The 12,115-nt window shown below is 40.6% G+C and overlaps 1 non-coding gene across 1 annotated transcript; it reads left to right on the top strand.

Annotated features, from left to right (window-relative positions):
• Window positions 1-8,984: 8,984 nt before the first annotated feature.
• LOC127134206 (small nucleolar RNA R71) lies at window positions 8,985-9,091 on the top strand. The gene has a single exon (XR_007807961.1). It is a non-coding gene; the product is annotated as a small nucleolar RNA R71 (small nucleolar RNA).
• Window positions 9,092-12,115: the final 3,024 nt, after the last annotated feature.

Genomic DNA, 12,115 nt, shown 5'->3' with positions numbered 1-12,115 from the left:
TAAATGTAGCTGCGGGGGATCGGATCGTAATCCGCCCTACCAAGTTCAGTGCCAGATACCTCTGAACCAACTAACAATAGGTGACTTGCAAAATTTTTTTTTTTTTTTTTTTTTTTTTTTTTTTTTTTTTAAATAGCACTGGATCATTCACTTATGTTCATCGGCCCCCTACGTAGAGCATGCTTAAGCCGGAGCTGACTGCTAAGATAAACTACTTAGGACAATTTTTAAAATGATAGTGAAGGCCAAGGTGGTGGGGTTTAGGAGTGATTCCTATATTCAAGAGGTCTATGGTGCTAAAATGGTTCTGATGTTTCAAAAAGTTGACCTAGGTCACTACATCCTAATCTAAACCTGTCCCAAAGCCCAAAAAACATGTGAAACAACATCATTTTCTTTTTTAAAAATTTTCTGGTAAGGCTAAGGAAATGGGAAAAAATGAAGATGAACTAAAAAGACACTATACTGGTGACTCGTCAGACTCATGCATTATCTAAGAAAATTAAATTACTGAAAGGAAATAACTGAAAGGAAATAATTAACTAAAAGGGAAATGACAGAAAGCAATAAAATCCCCTCCCACACTTAGATCGAACATTGTCCCCAATGTTTCGAAATAAGATAAGGGGGGTAACCTGAAAAAGACTACTGAGGAGGGGCACTGGTGCCTTCGCCGTCCTGATGTGATGGTCTGGAACGACGGGATCTACTACGATGCTGGTCCCTCCGGTCGAGTCGTGCTGATAAAGCAGCCTGAGCACTCCGAACCTCTCGAAGGTTACCTAAGATGGAACCCTGAGTGGCCTCGACAAGCTGGTAGTGTTGGCTGTTGAACTCTCTCTGACGGTTTTGCTCTAATGAGATATCGTTCAAGGTACGACAAACGTTGCTATAGGCACGATCCGAAACCAATCGCGATTGTTGCATGAAGCTCATATTGTCCGTCAGCTGCTGTGAAATAGTAGAGAGAAGGCCATCACGCCTTTCTTCTCTAGCTGTCATATCACGCCACATCTCCTCGGTGACATGGAATCCAGGAGCAGTACCTGCAACAGGGTTAGAGGAAGATGGTGCGGTGTGTGACTGTGAAGGACGATGGGGGGACATGTGAGGGATGGGAGACTGCTCTCTCCGATCATACTCATCATCAGTGTCATGTGCCTCCCCATCGGGAATATTAGGAGGAAGTGGACCCAAAACACGTGGAGCATTAAGATCATAGGTCCAGTTCCTTTCATCACGTACATCAGTACGTCTACTGCATGGTAAAGCAACAGATGGGATAGCTACCCCATGAACCATCAACTCATAACCACCTTCTCTCCTTGCTCGGCACAATTTCATGTCTTTCAGAAATTTTAAATTAATTGTGCGAGGAGGTAGTGGTTCAAGTGTAGCTATCTCATCGTTCAGGCCAAGAGCCCGAGCAATATACGTAACAAGCCCTCCAAAAACAATCGGTCCTGTTTTGTTAGTAAATAAAGTCATATGAGCAAGCATAAACGGGACCGGATTGATGTGGGTTCTAGTGAGGCATCCTTGCAAAAATAGGAGTTCACGAGCATTTACCTTGTTTGGACTTTCCCGGCCAAAAATAGTACATGCCAAAAGAAGTCTAAAAACTCTTATGGCCGGGTTGTGAATGGTCGACGCAAGTATCCCTTCGAAAGAATTAATTGAAGAACTTGAAAGCCTTTGCCAGAAGGTAAATACCTCGGCCGACCACTCCGCATCCAAAGGTGCCTCACAAATTGCACCTTCCCTATGAGGGATTCCTAACAAACCTGCTAGATTGTCGGTACTGAATTCATACTCAATTCCGAACAGTCTAAAAATAACAGTACCAACAGTGCTAGCAGTGTTAGGACTGACAGTGTATATTAAAGAACTCAAAAACTCGGTTGTCAGTCGCTCATAGGTAGATTCCTGATTAATGAAAATATTATGCAAGCCTAGAAATTCTAATAAATTAAAAACACTATGATAAATACCCAAAGCATACAGACAGTTATTGTCGACGTACCTAGTCGAGAGAATTTCTCGACTTTGAAGCCTCTGAATAATTTTCCGTTGCCTTTCGCCCGGTCTTCCATCACGAAGAAGAAATCCGTTGAACTCCATTGTTGAATGCTCCTTAGGTAGTGAAAATGGTAGAAAAAGTGGTTTATGAGGGAATGATAAAGTTTTGATTTTTTTGGTTTTTTGATGGATGAAAATGGAAATGGATGTTGGATATGTTTTATGGATGGTGGGTATTTTGGAAATGAGGGAGCTTTAATGGGGTTCAAGGAGGATTTGGAAGGTTGGAAAAATGGGTTTTTGGTGAAGAAAGGGATGAAAATGGTGGAAATGGGGATTCAGCCCCGTACTTGTTGTTGGTACGGTGTGGCGCCCGCCACAGGGCCTATGGCGCCCGCCACAAGGCCAATTCCTGGGCCTTGTGGTTTTGGATCCTCCTTTTGGGCCTTCTTGCACCTTTGTCTTCCGGGGGGTCTGAATAGCGTTTTTCTTTTCTTCTTTTCAAGGCTTGAGGCTTGCATATTTTTTGTAAAGACAAAAATGAAAATATTTTTGTCTTATATTTTTTTTCTTTGCACGACAAAAAAAATAAAATAATTAAAGAAACAAAAGAAAAAGAAAAAGTTAACATTAGTGCATAATATGTATATATATAAGAAATTCAGAGTGCATGAAAATATAAAAGCTGCAGTAAAGTAAAATATGTCTGGAAATGCGATAAATAAAATACTAGGGTAATGCTGTCAGGGTAGAATGAGTCATGTGGTAGGCGTCTTTTCCTGGCTTGATCCACGAAACTCAGCTATCTCCCTCCGAAGCTCTTCAATCGCCTGATGTAGAGCATCGGTCTCTGAGGCATGAGTGAGATCAGAAACCTGCATCTGTAACTCTAAGTCTGCCACTTCCTGCTTGAGCAGGGCAGTCTCCTTACGGAGCTCATAAATCTGTGTTTGTAGGTCAGGTGGCTGCAGAGACAAATTGTTAGACATAACAGTGATCTGGGGAGTAAGAGGTGTAGGAGTGTACTCAGCGGCGGGAGGCGATTTCGGCTCTTCGACAGTCTCTCCATAACCCTCTAGAGCATAACTCCAATTTTCAGGATCATGGACACTGGTCATCAGCTGATCTGGTAATGTGAAATAGTGTATCGCTTCGCCGTCGATTAGCAGTCTAAACATGTTGGGCTCAAAAAAAAACCCTCCTCATCAGTCCTCTATCAAGACAAAAATCAATATCCAGGGTGGTGTAGAAGCAGAAGGTCCTGAGGTGCAATAACTTGCGAGACAGACCCAATGCAATAGCAATCTGTGTAACAATCCCACCGACATGGATGATGCCTACGGATGATCTGGCAACACTAGCCAAGCCCTTTAACAGAAAGTTGCCACAAGCAACAGGGCGAGACTGAGTCGCACAAAACAGTAGGAAAATCTCCTCTTCACTTAGCAGTGTCTCTGTATCTGGAAAACCTAGGAAAGAATGTGCTAGAATCATCTGGAAGTACCTCAATGCAGGGTTGTGGATTACCTGAGAAAACTGGGTAGAAGGATCTTGGCTCCCTCCGCCGGATATTTTAGTCCAAAACTTTTCCACTTCTCTGCTCATAAAATACCCCATCGGTGTATCTGGAATAGCATCAGGAGTAGTCTGGAAACCTAGCAAATCACCAAACTCCTTGTGAGAGAATGAGTAGTCAATCCCGAACAACCTGAAAACAGCGAGTCCATCGGGTCCAGCCCAGGGGTCATAATGAAACGAGCTGAGGAACTCAAGAGTCAAGTTCCTATAAGTGTTGTTCCTGTAGTCAAACTGTTCCCACTGGAGTTGATGGCATAAAAATCTGACGCTTGGCTCTATCCCCAAGGCATCCATGCAGTCATGGTCAGGGTACCTGGTAGGAGCCATAGGGCGTCTCATGTGAACATAGTAACGCTCTCTTTGTGCATCATCTCTAAAGGCCACGTGCATGTCATCAGGGTTCTGCATTCTGTACAAGGTTAGCAAACAAGTCCTGAAAGCACATAAAACATTCAATCGTTAGTCCTGACATAATAATAATAATATAAACAAAATAAAGTAAAAGTAAAAAATAAAAAGTACAAAAAAATAAGAAAAACCATGGGTTGCCTCCCATGCAGCGCTTGTTTAACGTCATTAGCTCGACGACCGATATTTAAACATCATTGGAAGGATATGGTGGATCACTCAGAGTATGGCAGGTGTATGTTGTCGGGATGTCACCTCCTTCGTAGGGCTTCAACCTCTGTCCATTGACGATGAACGGTTTACATGTCTGGTTCTTGATTTCAATAGCACCGGATCTCAGGATCTTAGATACTTCGAAAGGGCCAGTCCATCTCGAACGGAGTTTACCTGGAAAAAGTCGTAACCTAGAATCGAACAGGAGAACAGGATCGCCTATTTTGAAGTCTCTTCTTATGATTCTTTTGTCATGCCAAGCTTTTGTTCTTTCTTTGTATATGATGGCATTTTCGTAGGCAGATTGTCTGAGCTCTTCTAATTTGTGGATGTCAAGGATACGTTTCTCACCAGCTGTCAAGTAATCCAAATTCAAAGTTTTGATGGCCCAATAGGCCTTATGTTCCAATTCAAAAGGTAAGTGACATGATTTTCCATAGACCAGTTGATAAGGGGTTGTTCCTATAGGAGTTTTGAAAGCGGTTCTATAGGCCCATAATGCTTCTTGAAGTTTCTGTGACCAATCCTTTCTAGATATAGAGACAGTCTTCTCGAGGATTTGTTTTATCTCCCTATTAGATACTTCCACTTGTCCATTGGTCTGTGGGTGGTATGGTGTTGCTACTCTATGCTTAACTCCATACTTGCTTAAAAGTTTATCAAATATTCTCGATATGAAGTGCGATCCTCCATCGCTTATGACTAAATGGGGTGTTCCAAACCTGGGAAATATATAATTTTTGAATAATTTGATGACTACTCTGGTGTCGTTTGTGGGTGCGGCGATAGCTTCAATCCATTTAGACACGTAGTCAACAGCTACTAAGATGTACTGATTTCCAAAAGATGGTGGGAACGGTCCCATAAAGTCTATACCCCATACGTCGAAGAGTTCTACTTCTTGGATATTTCTTAACGGCATTTCATTACGTCTTGAAATATTTCCTGTGCGTTGGCATCTATCACACTTGACAATGAAAGCATGGACATCACGCCACATAGTAGGCCAGAATAGGCCAGCTTGAAGAATCTTGGCGTAGGTCTTAGATGTGCTTGCATGTCCACCATAGGGTGCAGAGTGACAATGCTCAATTATATTATTTACCTCTTCTTCTGGAACACAACGGCGGAAAATGCCATCTTTACCTCTCTTGAAAAGAAATGGTTCGTCCCAATAGAAGTTTCTCACATCACTATAGAACTTCTTCTTCCGGTGGTAGTTTAGATCAGGGGGTATGATGTCAGCGGCTAGATAATTAACAAAGTCTGCATACCAAGGTACATCACTTATGGCTAAGGATTTTTGAAAATGCTCATGAGGGTCTGGGTTATCTTCTTCAATGGTTTCTAGTTGGGCTATCAGTCTATCATAGGCAAAATCGTCATTTATGGGAACTGGATCAGGTTTCAGGTATTCTAGCCTAGATAGGTGATCAACTACCACATTATCAGTGCCTTTCTTATCACGGATATCCAAATCAAACTCTTGCAGTAATAGAATCCATCGAAGTAACCTAGGCTTGGCATCCTTTTTGCTTAGTAAGTAACGAATGGCAGCATGGTCGGTATAAACTATAATCTTGGCTCCTACTAGATAAGATCTAAATTTGTCTATTGCAAAAACTACAGCTAGGAGCTCTTTTTCGGTTGTTGCGTAATTGAGCTGTGCAGCGTCTAGGGTTCTACTGGCATAATAAATCACATGTAACTTCTTATCTTTTCTCTGACCTAGAACGGCTCCAACAGCGTAATCACTGGCGTCACACATTATCTCAAACGGTTCTGACCAATCAGGGGGTTTCATTATAGGTGCTGAAGTCAGAGCTTCCTTCAGAAGATTAAATGCTTCAGTACATTTTTCATCGAAGATAAATTCAGCATCTTTCATTAAAAGACCAGTTAAGGGCTTTGTTATTTTGGAGAAATCTTTGATGAAACGTCGGTAAAATCCGGCATGTCCAAGAAAACTTCTTATCTCCCTGATAGTCTTCGGCGGTTTTAGATTCTCTATGACTTCTATTTTTGCTTTATCTACCTCTATACCTTTTTCGGAAACTATATGTCCTAAAACAATCCCTTCGGTGACCATGAAATGACATTTTTCCCAATTTAGCACAAGGTTTACCTCCACACATCTCTCCAGGATTTTCTCAAGGTTGACAAGACAATTTTTGAAATCTGATCCACAAACTGAGAAATCGTCCATAAATACTTCCATAATTCCATCTAAATAATCAGCAAAGATAGACATCATGCAGCGTTGGAAAGTTGCAGGAGCATTACAAAGTCCAAAAGGCATTCTTCTATAGGCAAAAGTTCCAACTGGGCATGTAAAGGTAGTTTTTTCTTGATCTTCGGGGTGAATAGGTATTTGGAAGAATCCTGAATATCCATCTAAATAACAAAAGTAAGAGTGTCTGGCTAGGCGCTCCAACATTTGATCTATGAATGGTAATGGGAAATGGTCCTTCCTAGTTGCTTTATTTAATTTTCTATAATCTATGCACATACGCCAACCTCCATCGGTTCTTTTTGCTACAGGTTCGCCCTTCTCGTTTTGCACGACTGTGATGCCTCCCTTTTTGGGTACTACATGCACAGGACTTACCCATTTACTGTCCGAGATCTGATATATTATACCTGCCTCTAGTAACTTAAGAACTTCAGTCTTAACTACCGCACTCATTATAGGATTTATTCTACGTTGGTGTTCTCTGGAAGGTTTTGAATCTTCTTCAAGCAAAATCCGATGCATGCATACGGATGGGCTTATTCCTTTTAGATCAGAGATCTTATATCCTAAGGCTGAGGGGTACCTACGTAAAACTTCTAATAATTGATCGGTTTCTTTTTGGTTTAAGGTAGCACTGACTATAACTGGACGATTCATATCTTCATCCAGAAATTCATATCTCAGGTTTTTAGGCAGTTCCTTAAGTTTTACGGTCGGTTTCATAGGGCAAGGCATAGGATCTGGGGTAAGAGATAAACATTCGTGAAGGTTATCATCAATGTAGGGTGTTTTATAATTGTCATCTTCCAAAATAAGGGTTGATGGAAATTTTATAGATTTATTTTCTTCTTCTTGTTCTAATTCCCTAATGCATTCTTCGATGATATCTAAGGCATAACAAGAATCTCCTATCACAGGTGCCATAAGAAATTTTGACAATATAAATTCTATCTTCTCTTCACCTACCTCAAAAGTTAGTTTTCCTTTTTTAACATCTATTACGGCTCCAGCAGTCGATAAGAACGGTCTACCTAGGAGGATTGGTATGTCGTCATCTTCTTTAATGTCCATGACAACAAAATCAGTAGGTATAAACAACTGACCCACCCTAACAGGGACGTCTTCAAGTATGCCTATAGGGTATTTAACGGATCTATCGGCTAATTGAAGCGACATCTTAGTAGGTTGTAATTCTCCTAAGTTTAATCTCTCACAAACTGCTAAAGGCATTAAGCTCACACTAGCTCCTAAGTCTAGAAAAGCTTTTTCGATGACATGATTCCCTAAAATACAAGGAATGGAAAAATTTCCGGGATCTTTATCTTTCTTTGCTAACCTATCTTCGGAAATAGAATTACATTCCACGGGTTTCGGATCTTCAAGTCTACGTTTATTCGTAAGTATGTCTTTGAGAAACTTAGCATAAGAAGGTATTTGGGTGATGGCTTCTGTAAAGGGGATTTCTACGTGAAGTTTTTCTATAACCTTAACGAATTTTTGATATTGATTATCGATTTGGGTTTTCTTTAATCTTTGAGGGTATGGTACTGGTGGTTTGTATGGCGGTGGTGGTACATAGGTTTTATTTTTAGGTTCTTCTCCTTTTTCTTGACTTTCCGGGGTTTCAGGCTTCTCTGGTTCCTTTTCCTCACTCCTCTCAGAAGTTTCAGGCTCACTTAATCTAGGGTTTAAAGGCTCCTTATAAGCGGTTCCACTTCGTAGAGTAATGGCATTAGCTTGCCCTTTCGGGTTTTGTTGAGGTTGTCCAGGGAACTGTCCTCCAGGGGTAGTCTGTGGGGCTTGGTTTAACGCTACCTGAGAGATCTGGGTTTCAAGCATCTTATTATGAGTAATGATTTGATCAACCTTGGTTCCTAACTGGGTAATTAGTTCGTTAACATGGACGCTTTGGTTCATGAACTCTTTGTTTTTCTGTTTTTGAGCAACGATGAAATCTTTTACAATTTCTTCAAAGCTCGGGTTTGGCGGTACAGGTTGCATAGGTTGATTTGTTCTAGGGGCTTGGTAACCTTGTTGTCTCGGAGGTGCGGTATTTTGAATAGGGTTATTATTTTTGTAGGAGAAGTTTGGGTGATTCCTCCATCCAGGGTTATATGTGTTAGAAAATGGGTTCCCTTGGGTATAGTTCACTTGCTCAATGTTGGTTTCATTTAACAGATTGCATTCGGCGGATTGGTGTCCTTGCGTTCCACATATCTCACAATTCGGCGAAACTGCGGCTACAGTATTCGGAGTTGTACACATATGTTCGACTCTAAGGGCCAACGCGTCCATTTTAGCCTGCATCATGTCTATAGAGCTTAGCTCATGTATTCCTCCTTGGGCTTCCTTCTTTTCCACTGTCGCTTGTTCTACTCCCCATGATTGATGGTTTTGGGCCATATCCTCGATAAGGGCACTAGCTTCAGGGTAAGGTTTATTCATCAGTGCGCCACCAGCGGCAGCGTCGATGGTCATCTTAGTGTTATAATGAAGTCCATTATAGAAGGTTTGGATGATTAGCCAATTCTCTAAGCCATGGTGTGGGCATGCTCTTAATAGTTCTTTATATCTCTCCCAGGCTTCGAACAACGACTCTCCTTGGAGTTGGGTAAATCTAGTTATAAGGTTTCGAAGAAGAGCGGTCTTACTTGGGGGAAAATATCTAGCAAGAAAAACTTTCCTAAGGTCATCCCAAGTTGTTATTGAATTGGGTGGAAGGGAATCTAACCATGATAGAGCTTTATCTCTGAGGGAAAAGGGAAATAATCTTAAGCGTATCGCCTCAGGAGAAGCTCCATTGGTTTTAAAGGTGTCTGCTAACTGAAGAAAGTTTTTTAAATGTTGGTTTGGGTTATCAGTAGCGAGACCTGAGAATTGTCTCTGTTGCACTAATTGCAGCAGGGATGGTTTAAGTTCAAAATTATTGGCTGGGATAACGGGGTTTACTATACTGGAACTAGGTTCCTCGTTTGATGGTTGGGCGAAGTCCTTAAGAGGTCTTCGGTTTTGTTCTTCGGCCATAGCTATCCTATTCCTATGGAAAAATAAACGTGCGCGAGCGTAACGTTCAGGTTCAGCTAGAGGGTCTACTAAACTTCCGGCACTGCGAGTCTTTCGCATTGACCGGTGGGTAACAACCTTAGTCTAAACGGTATAACTACAGGGTAATGAAATTTGACGAAATTGGTCCCCGGCAACGGCGCCAAAAACTTGATGCGTGTTTTTCGCAAGTGTACGAATCACGTCAAAGTAATATAAAAGATTATCGAATCCACAGAGACCAAGTGTCAATCTATCAAACCTGTTGTTATGGTGTGTATCTAAGGCAACTATTTTTAAGGGTTTTAATAAGGGTGCAATGGTAAATAAAATTATAATTTGAAATAATAAATAAAGACAGGCTCGAATGTAATTCACGCAATCAATGATAATCCAGTACTTGTTAGTGGAACTACTTATGGGCAATGTTTTCTCCTTTGAAAAGAACTAATTTAACAGGAACTGTCGCTTTCGCGTATTCAGAACCGAGTTGTACTCTCTAATCAACCCCTCCTATTGTCACGGATAAAAAGGTGCGTACTGCGTTAGAGTAGTAAACCTATTTTTAAGAAATATAGTATCTTAACTAAGTTGAAAAGTATTTTAACCTGGACTTCTTAGCAAAAAGAGGTTCTTACGAACCAGAGTTTAAACTTCCTAACGCGTCCGAAAATCGTTTTAAAATCTCTTTTCTTTTTAATCTAAAATCTCCTAATAAACTAGACAAAGCGCTTTTGGCTGTTTTTGAAATAGTTAAAAACAATTACTTGAATTGAAAGATAAAATAGCCCTTAGGTGTTTCCACGAACAATTATACTGATTACTGGTTTAATTACGATCCTTACATTCTAACCTTTATAGAATTAGTTAGACATGATAAAGTAAATATTCTTTTTATAGTTTTTCATAAAAGTAATTTAAAGCGAGTGCGGATAATAAACAAAGTAAAGTGCGAGTGCAGGAAATAAACAACGTAAATGTGCGAGTGCAGGAAATAAACAACGTAAATGTGCGAGTGCAGGAAATAAACAACGTAAATGTGCGAGTGCAGGAAATAAACAAAGTAAAGTGCGAGTGCAGGAAATAAACAACGTAAATGTGCGAGTGCAGGAAATAAATAAAAGTAAAATACGAACTTGAATTAAAATGGCGGCAGGATTAACTTCCTCCAGAGTGCTCCAAAACTCGAACCACAGACAGATTACAGACTCGATCACTCGATTGCAGAGGCACCCCGATGTGGAATGGCAACTGCTTTATAACTGATATATGCCTAGAGAATTCTAATTCTGGGTGAAGAAAAACGAAAATCTAAGGTCCTATTTATAGTAAAAACTGAAAGCATGAAATGACAGGGACGCCCCTCCACTAAAAAGTGGAGGTTACTGATTTTGGCCTTGTGGCGCCCGCCACAGGCCTATGGCGCCCGCCATGGTCCCTACAGGGGATGATGGAGTGGGGATCGTGGGTCTTGGCGGTTGAGGAGTGGTCTTGAGACGTGGCCACGTCATAGCTAACCCCATGGCGCCCGCCACGGTGGGTGCCGTAAGTGCAAAACGCTGAATTTCTAGGTTTTCGCCCGTTTTCACTCCTTTTTCGCTCCTTTTCCCGATTCAAGCTCCGATTATTATAAAAACCTGAAAACATAAGAAAACAAAGAAATAACAAAGCAAAACAACAATAAAAGCTAAGAATGCATGCGAAATCGGAGTCAGAAATACGGTGAATTTTAGTGTGATCACTAGGCAAAAAAGGGCATCCCGGCGAACCAAAAAAAAAGAGAAAAAGGTTAGGGCAAAAGTTAGGGATGAAAAAATAAAAGAATGAAAAAGAAAAGTTTGTACACCTGCTAAGTTGAAAACCCGAAAGGGAAACTTAGGTAAATATGGGTATCCCGGTAGATCGAAAACCCGAAAGGGCGGTCAAGATAAAAATTAGGGATTTAGAGCGAATGATTGTGTTCTGTTGTGGGATCAAAAGCATCTTTTTGTTAAGCAAGTTAGTAACTTCTAAAACGTAGGGTTCAATTCAGTCGTCTTCATCAGAAAGCAAGATATTGAGGAACTTCGAGGTCAAGAAAGTTATAGCAGAGTCATAATCCAGTGGAAATCCAGTTGCATATTGCCACCATTGCACCTTTTCTTTTTGATGTTTGTACGCAAGTACCTCTTTTTAGGAATTGCTTCATGATGTACATAACCTATTTACAGGCCCGTCAATTAATAAAATGAGTCATTATTCAGAAATTTGTCTCTACTTTTTTTACTTTTACTGTTTTGATCGCAAAGAACGTCCAATTTTTCTGACAAATTTTGCATTTGGAAATATAAAGGCTTTGTTTCAAACGCATGATTTAAAAATAAATTTAACTTAATAAATGTGAGTGACCTGGCGATGGTTGAAGTTGTCAATACATCCCTGGGGCACGTTGGTTTGTGTTTATAGATTCGTTTGAGCATATGTGAATTTGTTGCGCCAACAGGGGCATAGATTGTTGGGTTCATATCTCCCCAGTAAAGATTGTAACACCCTAAACCCCAGATAAGATTTTAAATAAAAATAACAGGAAAAGGATATTACTACATCATAAATACTTCATAAATCATAAAACAACAAATGTTG

The sequence above is a fragment of the Lathyrus oleraceus genome, chromosome 3, assembly GCF_024323335.1.
Source record: "Lathyrus oleraceus cultivar Zhongwan6 chromosome 3, CAAS_Psat_ZW6_1.0, whole genome shotgun sequence".
Lineage (NCBI taxonomy): Eukaryota > Viridiplantae > Streptophyta > Magnoliopsida > Fabales > Fabaceae > Lathyrus > Lathyrus oleraceus.
Note: the sequence above shows the minus strand (reverse complement) of the source record. Positions and strands in the feature narration are given on the sequence as shown.